The sequence below is a fragment of the Lampris incognitus genome, chromosome 8, assembly GCF_029633865.1.
Source record: "Lampris incognitus isolate fLamInc1 chromosome 8, fLamInc1.hap2, whole genome shotgun sequence".
Taxonomy (NCBI): Eukaryota; Metazoa; Chordata; class Actinopteri; order Lampriformes; family Lampridae; genus Lampris; species Lampris incognitus.
The window spans coordinates 50,537,363-50,545,085 of record NC_079218.1 but is presented as its reverse complement, the minus strand read 5'-3'; the positions used below and the strand labels follow the sequence as shown (position 1 = coordinate 50,545,085).

At 46.5% G+C, this 7,723-nt stretch overlaps 1 protein-coding gene across 1 annotated transcript in view; it reads right to left on the bottom strand.

The window, feature by feature from the left end:
- phldb1a (pleckstrin homology-like domain, family B, member 1a) overlaps window positions 1-7,723 on the bottom strand; it is an 86,961-nt gene that overhangs the window by 56,307 nt on the left and 22,931 nt on the right. The gene's annotated exons all lie outside the window — the stretch shown is intronic.

Genomic DNA, 7,723 nt, shown 5'->3' with positions numbered 1-7,723 from the left:
CTTGTATTTGAAGCGCTGCTCGAATCAAAACAAGTGGAACGCTCTCCTGACGGACTTGGATAAAACTGCTTCTTTCCGACTCCGCTCGGAAAGAATTTGATGAAACGCGTCAATATGTTGAACCAAAGCAGAAAACGACACGTTACAGGGCCAGCGACGGGAATGTTCTAGAAAACTCCTGCAACGAGGACATTTATTTTGGAAGCGAGGGACATTATTGCTGCACACTGGTCGATTTTTATTTTCACATTTTAATTGGGAGTCCAGGCTTGACAAAGGGACACTGATCTAAAAATGGTGTTCTGTGGTGGGAGTTAATGCTAACCCTCGGGCATTGTCAGTCTTTATTGGGTCCACCTCGTAAAAAGCCTCGGGGTGCAGCTATATGTGGTATTGGAGCAGAAAAACGGCCCGGGGATGAAAATATATGCTGAGGTGGAAGCGTGAAACTGTTGGATAACGGCTTGGCTCGGTATCATTTGATGCAGCAGTAAATGGTTTGGTTGGAGGAAGACTGCGTTCCACAGGAAGTGAGTGAAAGGAACTATCTTTACAGAGGTCCCATAGGACCGCTTTGGCTGTGAGAAAGAGTGGGAGAGTTTGGAAAAGAAAGAGGCCACTATTGATCTCGCCAGTCTTTTCCCATGGCCCAGGCCAACGCAGGGAGACGGAGGAAATGGAACAGATGATGATTCACTGTGGAAAATCAAAACAAACAAGCAGACTCCGCTAAGCAACGAGACGGAATTAAAACTAGGCTCAAGACTACAGGTGGATTTCCAGCGGTCGATTTTCCAAGAACGCAGCAGTCACGTGGCACTAGAATGGGGGGGGGGTTCCTGGAGCGCCACGGCGCGTGTCAGAGGGGTCTAGGAGGTGTTTGGGGTTTCATCTGGGCGTCGGGAAGGTTCTGCAGGAACAAAGCTTCTTAAATGGTGACTTTATCCTGTATCCATCGATCCTCAGCTACAGCCAGGGGCGTGCGCTCATTGTGGCGTGGGGGTGTGGTCGCCCCCCCACCCCCCCATGATTGGCAGCAATCATGGAAAAAAGGAAAAAAACTTGAAACGTATAAAACATATTTTTTTCTATACGCACTCTGATCTGATGCATTATCATAATACAAAACAGGCCTAACTCATGCACCGTTCCCAACAAATAGCCAGGGTATAGGCAGGGCACTATCTAACCCCCCCCCCCAGCAGATGGCGCTAGTATACAAATCCTATTAATAATGCTATATACCCATGTACGACAATGCCTTTCGTTTAAAATGGGAGTACCTACTAAACAAACATTAAATATGCCGTGGTTTAACATAGGTTGTTTGCACCCCGCCCCCCCCTGCCCCCCATGAGAGGTGTATTTCCAGTTCCTGCACACGCCCCTGGTTACAGCCAAAGCGGAAGCTAATTAACTCAACCACGACTACTTGAAATCCTATCTACAGTTCTTAGATAATACGAACATCTTACACCGGGAGTTGGTGAGTGTGGTTTCTTTGATTGATCTTGAATAAATCATCCATCCATCCATCCATTCATCCATCCATCCATTATCCGAGCCGCTTATCCTGCTCTCAGGATGCTGGAGCCTATCCCAGCAGTCATTGGGCGGGGAGACACCCTGGACAGGCCACAAGGCCATCACAGGGCCCGCCAACACACACACACACACACACACACACACACACACACACACACACACACACACACACACACACACACACACACACACACACACACACACACACACACACCTAGGGACAATTCAGTACGGCCGGTTCACCTGACCTACATGTCTTTGGACTGTGGGATGAAACCGGAGCCCCCGGAGGAAACCCACGCAGACACAGGGGGAACATACAAACTCCACACAGAGGACGACCCCCAAGGTTGGACTACCCCGGGGCTCGAACCCAGGACCTTCTTGCTGTGAGGCGACCGCCCTAACCACTCTGCCACAGTGCCGCCTGAATAAATCATTGCAACAGGAAATCAACCGCAAGTTGTTGATTTCGGCTGTCCGGTTCGTACAAGGTGTAACTTCAGGGGGTTGAGGTCAATCTCCTTCTTGAGGGGTTAGGGGGCAAGCAAGAAATGTTATTGCAAAAACCCTATTAGGTGGCTGTTTCATACCATATGTTAAGGGTGTAAACATCCAAAAACACAATGATCTGTATCCCAATTTCGAATGACGGTTTAAATCGGCAGTACTTTTAAAGCTACAATCCTTAACTCAAATGTAAACAATAAAGTGGTCCAATTACTAAATTGCAAAACAAAAGAGTGGAACGTGCGATCACTCCCAAATTGATTGACAGGTCTCAATGAGTTTGTAATGATTTCTGAAGATCTGTTTACATCAGTAATGTCTGCGAACACTGGAGTAAAACAGGCCCATATTCTCATTTCAGATGGGTTGAGAAAGAATCAAAATGCATATTTTCAATCAATGCGCCAGTCTTCAGTTAGCTATACCTCCGTTTTACTCGGTGGGCCATGAATAGTTGGTACCACGCAGACAGAGAACCGCCACTCTTCTAGCAGTACCTGATCCCTCATTACACTTCTTAAATCCAATCACCTGGACAACTGCAAGTACATAACAGCATGCTGTTTGGTAAGTAAACAGGACACGGTTTACTTTTGGAATCTCCCCCTGGGGAACTTTTACGAGGGAAAACAGACTACACGCCGGACTTCATGCGACTCTGTTCGTATTTGGCGCGGAATTGTGGCTGTCGATACTTGAAACGTGGGCGCCCAATGGGAAGGAATTCAGCTGAAATAGGGATGCACATGGCTGTTCCGTGTGCTCAACAAGAGCCAAGAACAAGCTTCTCCACCTTTAATTTTCCCAAAGACCCTTCCCCCTGGGAAAGACACACCGCTCTTTCTTTTTGAGTAGCGACAAGGAACCGTCTTTGGTTCTCCTTTCACAAAAGTTGCCTCTGCTTCCATGAAGGGTGGTGCAGCAGAAGGATTGCCCCCCCCCCCCATCAATGGCCATTACAACAAAGATCCAATAAAGACCTTAACGACAGAACTGGCAGAAGATGTCTCCTGGTCGCAACGGCAGTGAAGGTGGATGAAGGCTGCAACAGAGTGTGGTCTCCATCATCTTGCCATTGGACTCTGGCCGCCCCCTGCCGAGGACCGTGTGGTGGCTGCAGGCACATCAGCCTGTCCACGTAAAAAGCTGTCACACGCAGGCGTCCTCCCATTATACAACTCCAGGATCGGCCTCTGCACCCACCTGAAGACCCAGAGGGACCCAGAGGGAGGACAGTCATACTCTACCCCGAGTGGCCGATGATGATGATGATGATGATAAGGGTAAAACCAATTCCTTTGTCATATTATAACGCAACAAGTTATTTTCTTTCATCCAAATATATACATCCAAAGGAGTTGAATCAAGTGCAACTGGACTTGGTATATATCCGTGAAGACGTTTCGCCTCTCATCCAAGAGGCTTCCTCAGTTCGTGCCTTTCTGACTAGACCAAGCTAGTCTGACTGGCTGGTGATGAGACTCACTGTCTACAACGGGACGCAAAGAGCCATGGACGTCTATAGCTCTGACAACGACTCCTAGAGGATAAATTCTGAGTCTCATCACCAGCCAGTCAGACTAGCTTGGTCTAGTCAGAAAGGCACGAACTGAGGAAGCCTCTTGGATGAGAGGCGAAACGTCTTCACGGATATACACTCACTGGCCACTTTATTAGGTACACCTTGCTAGTACCAGGTTGGACCCCCTTTTGCCTTCAGAACTGCCTTAATCCTTCGTGGCATAGATTCAACAAGGTACTGGAAACATTCCTCAGAGAGTTTGGTCCATATTGACATGATAGCATCATGCAGTTGCTGCAGATTTGTCGGCTGCACATCCATGATGCGAATCTCCCGGTCCACCACATCCCAAAGGTGCTCTATTGGATTGAGATCTGGTGACTGTGGAGGCCATTTGAGTACAGTGAACTCATTGTCATGTTCAAGAAACCAGTCTGAGATGATTCGAGCTTTATGACATGGCGCGTTATCCTGCTGGAAGTAGCCATCAGAAGATGGGAACACTGTGGTCATAAAGGGATGGACATAGTCAGCAACAATACTCAGGTAGGCTGTGGCGTTGACATGATGCTCAATTGGTACTAAGGGGCCCAAAGTGTGCCAAGAAAATATCCCCCACACCACCACCACCACCACCAGCCTGAACCGTTGATACAAGGCAGGATGGATCCATGCTTTCATGTTGTTGATGCCAAATTCTGACCCTACCATCCGAATGTCGCAGCAGAAATCGAGACTCATCAGACCAGGCAACGTTTTTCAAATCTTCTATTGTCCAATTTTGGTGAGCCTGTGCGAATTGTAGCCTCAGTTTCCTGTTCTTAGCTGACAGGAGTGGCACCCGGTGTGGTCTACTGCTGCTGTAGCTCATCTGCCTCAAGGTTCGACGTGTTGTGCGTTCAGAGATGCTCTTCTGCATACCTCGGTTGTAATGAGTGGTTATTTGAGTTACTGTTGCCTTTCTATCAGCTCGAACCAGTCTGGCCATTCTCCTCTGACCTCTGGCATCAACAAGGCATTTTCGCCCACAGAACTGCCGCTCGCTGGATATTTTCTCTTTTTCGGACCATTCTCTGTAAACCCTAGAGATGGTTGTGTGTGAAAATCCCAGTAGATCAGCAGTTTCTGAAATACTCAGACCAGCCCGTCTGGCACCAACAACCATGCCACATTCAAAGTCACTTAAATCACCTTTCTTCCCCATTCTGATGCTCGGTTTGAACTGCAGCAGATCGTCTTGACCATGTCTACATGCCTAAATGCATTGAGTTGCTGCCATGTGATTGGCTGATTAGAAATTTGCGTTAACGAGCAGTTGGGCGGGTGTGCCTAATAAAATGGCCGGTGAGTGTATATACCAAGTCCAGTTGCACTTGATTCAACTCCTTTGGATAACCATGACCTGGATGAATGAGAACATTCACAGATATATATATATATATGTATGTATGTATTTTTGTAAGACCTTTCCCAATTGCCATCATTACATGCGGTACGTGGGCCGGATGGAAGTGTCGGGTGTGGGACAGGTCCGGGCCACAGTAATTTTGCTATCTGGGTTACCGTTTCCGCGCACGCGCATGAACTGGTACACTTCAGCATATCAGCTCCCTCACGCCTCTGGGCGCACGCACTTCCGATGGCCTCATGGTCTCAGCATCCCTCTTCTGACACCAATGTAGCAAATTCGGGGGGGGGGGGCAGCCCGGGAACCAGCGCAGCCGGGACGCGAACCCGGATTTCCCACACCCCGGGCAACAACGTTAACCAGTCCACTAAAGGGTCCGACCCGTTAGCGAGTTTATTCATCCGTGATCGTTACCCTAGCATTAACATTTTTTAACCAACGTTTTCACAAGTACGTTCACAATTCTAAAAATTTGTTTTGAATTACTTCTTATGGCACGCCTTTCTGTTGTCTCTGCCATAGCTGTATGGGCATTTAGAATGTTATTTACCAGTTCACTTAGTAGGAAGTGGGCTACCTTTCGTTAGCACAAGGGCTAAGCAAGGAATCTAAAGTAGGCTGTTCATGATAATGTGGGTTAGCTAAATAAGATATTTTTTAAGGTATACCCTGTTACTGTTTGTGAATGCATGCACAAATAAAGCATCAACTGGCGCTGCCAAGAGTCTTCACCATCTTCAAATCAGGGATCTGGAAGAGATCAAAATATGGCTAGTCGCAAGTTGAGAACCCACCTCTGTTCTAAAGCCCCTAACTTTGCAGTCTGCAGATGAACAAGTGGGTTGTTATCTGTAGCCACAATAATCTTTGCACCCCACAGGTAATCTTTAAATTTCTCCACTGCTTTCCATTTCATAGCTAGCAGTTCAAGCTTAAAAGAACTGTAATTGTCATCATTATGTTCAGATAGGTGAAGACTTCTACTGGCATATGCAATAACTCGTTCCAAACCATTCCAATCTGGCTTTCACCCCAAACATAGCACAGAAACAGCCCTGGTTAAGATCACCAATGACCTCCTTCATGCAGCTGACTCTGGTCTACTCTATTCTCATCCTCTTTGACCTCACCACAGCCTTTGATAATATATTCCATCAGCTCCTCATGAATCATCTGGCTAGCATTGGAGTTGAGGGCACAGTGTATCCGTGGTTTGCTTCCTACCTTACAGACAGGGCAGATTTTGTACAAATTCAGAATTACCGGTCAGAAAGTTTGATCGTTCCTCATGGACTTCCACAGGGTTCAGTGTTGGGGCCAATCCTGTTTATTATTTACCTCCTCCCTCTTAGCAACATCTTCCGGCACAATGGTATCCATTTCCACTATTATGCTGATGATACACAGATTATGTGAGCTCACTTCCACTTTTCTCTCCAGTACCCTCACTGCTTGTCTCCATGGATGACTTAACAATTATCTGATATTCAACAGTAGTAAAACTAAGCTACTCTTCATTGGCACCAAATCTAGACTCTCAAAAACTAGTATTTGTTCACTCCCTATTGCTGGAGCCACCAAACCTTTCTCCTCTCAGGCGAACAGCCTTGGTGCTATACTAGATAGCACACTTTCCTTTTCCAGTCATAAAAAATGTCTCCCAGATTGTCTTTTTTCATCTGTGAAACATCTCCAGACTATGCCCTGCTTTAACACAACACTCCACGGAAGTCTTGGTCAATGCTGCTATGCGATCCTGGCGGGCATCCCTAACCGCCCTATTCACCAACTTCATCTCATCCAGAATTCTGCAGCACAAATTATTACACGTTCGAAGTCCCCTAAACATGCCTCTCCCCTGCTGATTAAATTACACTGGCTTTCTGTGTCACATTGGATTAACTATAAAATTGTATTATTAACATTCAAAGCCCTTCATAATCTATTCCGTTTATCTCACCGACTTCTTTCAGAGTTACACTCCATCTTGCTCCCTGCGGTCTTGATCAGCAGGTCTATTGGCACTACCAGCCATCAACCTCAGCACAATGGGTGTCAGGGCTTTCTCCTATGCTGCACCCAAACTCTGAAACTCCATTCCCTGTCACATCCACATACTGGACTCCATTACAGAATTAAAAACTGCTCTTAAACCTCACCTTTTTAAACTAGCACACTCACTTTAACAGCATTAACAGCATCAAACATATATTCTTTAACTCCTGCTGATGTATACTTTATTGCTTATTGTGTATTTTACTGTTGATTGCACTAATGTTTTTTGCTGCTTTGTTTTATTGTATTTGGTGTAAGGTGACCTTGAGTGTCATGAAAGGTGCCTTTATTAATTATCCATCCATCCATCCATCTCCCAAACTGCTTATCCTGCTCCCAGGGCCGCGGGGATGCTGGAGCCTATCCCAGCAGTCACTGGGTGACAGGCAGTAAGACACCCAATTATTATTATTTATCCTGTTCCTGGGCCAAAACAGCTCCTAATCTACAATTAATCACATCTGTGTAAACAATGAAAGGCTGTGTGTAGTCTGCTTAGGCTAAAATGGGGGCTTGAACCAAGTTTTGCTTCAACTGTTTGAAGGCTGTCGCACACTCTTCAGTCCATTGGATGGGGGTGCGAGTGTTGCTCCCGGCCCAAGCCTGTGCCTCTCAAAAGCTCATTAAACAGTTTAGCGGTTTTGGAAAAGTTTTTGATGAACCATCTCTAATGGCCCACAAAC